This window comes from Gavialis gangeticus, unplaced genomic scaffold (assembly GCF_001723915.1).
Source record: "Gavialis gangeticus isolate Ggan-Ray unplaced genomic scaffold, GavGan_comp1, whole genome shotgun sequence".
NCBI classification, from domain to species: Eukaryota; Metazoa; Chordata; order Crocodylia; family Gavialidae; genus Gavialis; species Gavialis gangeticus.
The window spans coordinates 15,400,980-15,402,988 of record NW_017729034.1 but is presented as its reverse complement, the minus strand read 5'-3'; positions in this window follow the sequence as shown (position 1 = coordinate 15,402,988).

Sequence of the window (2,009 nt, the reverse complement as noted above, 5' to 3'; positions counted from 1 at the left end):
GAGAGGGTCCAGAGGAGGGCCACTCGTATGATCAAGGGACAGCAGGGTAGGTCCTATGAGGAAAGGTTGCGGGACCTGAACCTGTTCAGCCTTCAAAAGAGAAGGCTGAGGGGGGATCTTGTGGCCTGTTATAAACTGGTTAGGGGGGATCAGCAGGCGCTGGGGGAGTCCCTGTTCCCCCGAGTGCCGCAAGGAGTGACCAGGAACAATGGTCACAAGCTGGCGGAGGGAAGATTTAAATTAGACATCAGGAGGCTCTACTTCACGGTCAGGGCGGCTAGGGTCTGGAACCAGCTTCCAAGTGAGGTGGTGCAGGCTCCCACCCTGGGGGTTTTTAAGAGGAGGTTGGATGACCACCTTATTGGGGTCATTTGACCCCAGTGCTCTTCCTGCCATGGTAGGGGGTCGGACTAGATGATCTGCTCAGGTCCCTTCCGACCCTAGAAACTATGAAACTATGTGTTGCAGAAACCTCACCCTGCTTTATACCTCTCAGAGGGGCTTATCTCCTCAATCCTAGTTCCCACCAGCTTGCTACTTCCCAGGTCTTGCATCATCATGGACAAATGCTGCTTCCAACTGGAGGCAGGAAGGTGATGAGTTCAGTGTGAGCATTTCCTAAAAGGGAAAATCAAAGACGTAAATCTTATTTCACTTTTAAGAGGCACATTTTACATAGCACTTAAGTGGATTTCACATGTCTAAGTCACTAACTGCAATCCTATTCCACCTTGTAAAATAGCCAGAAAACCACTAAGGGGGTTGGATTCCTTGAGTGACATTGGTCTGCAAAGTTCTGCAGATGATGGACTTGGCTCCCTGAGCATGCTCAAAGCTGATCCAGAAATGTCAGCAGTGTTACCAGCTCCACCTGTGCTCTGCTGCATACAGGTTTCACTTGATTTATGTGGTACACGCATTCCTGAAAAACTGTGCATAAATGTAATTCACATAATTAAGGAAACCCAGTTTATAAAGTAACAAATAGGGATACATTCCTGCAACAGTGAGGGAGGGAGGGAGTAAGGCTGGGACTAGGGGAGGGGCGCAGCGCAGCCCATCGGCCACTCCCGGGGATGCAGCAGGGAGCAAAGCAGAGGGAACTGTGATGGGTGCGGGGTGCAGGACGAGGGGGCCTGGTTCTTGCTGCTACGTGTACCCCGGGAGGGCTGCGGGCTGTGGGGGCTGCGCTGGGCTCTTCCCAGGTGGCATGTGCTCCTGGGTCTGCATGCGGGAGGAGAGCTGGGACCGGCGGTGGCACTGGGCTCTTCCCAGCACTCAGGCAGGCCACAGCAATAGGAGGGGGGCTGATGACACCACAAAATTTGCCATAGCCCCCACAACCTGGCCTCCCAGCGCTGCTGCCAAGCGCTGGGAAGAGCCCGGTGCCACCCCCAGCCTCAGCTGGCAGTGGGAGCCTGCTTTCCTCCTGTGCGCAGATCTGGGGACATGCACCCCCCAGAAAGATCCCAGTCCAGCCCCCAGCCCACAGTGTGAGTAGCAGCAAGAGCCGTGCCCCTCCATCCTGTGCCCTGCACCCACTCACAGTTCCCTCTGCTTCGCTCCCTACGGCAGCCCTGGGAGTGGCCGACAGGCTGCACCATGCATCTCCCACTGCCCCTTCCCCTACAGACTTACCTTGCTGTGCCCCGGCTTCGGCTTGTCCCCACTCACCCCAGTCCCTGCTGCAGCAGCCCCTGGAGCAGCCGACCCCATCTGTCTGCACCATGGCACAGCGCAGCCCAGGGGCTGGGGTGAGTTGGGACAAGTGGAGCCCTGGAGCCAATCACGTAAGAGTGAACTTAATTCACATATAAAGAATTTGGGGTATAAAAAGGGTCATCGCATATGAGCAAATTCGCATATACAGAACCCACATAAATTGAGGGAAACCTGTAAGCTCACCATAGCAAATATTTACTGTGCAGGATGCCCTACTGACTGAGGATGCAGGGATTTACCTGGAAAAATGTAATGCTTTTTGAAGTGAATTATGATTACATCTGAGC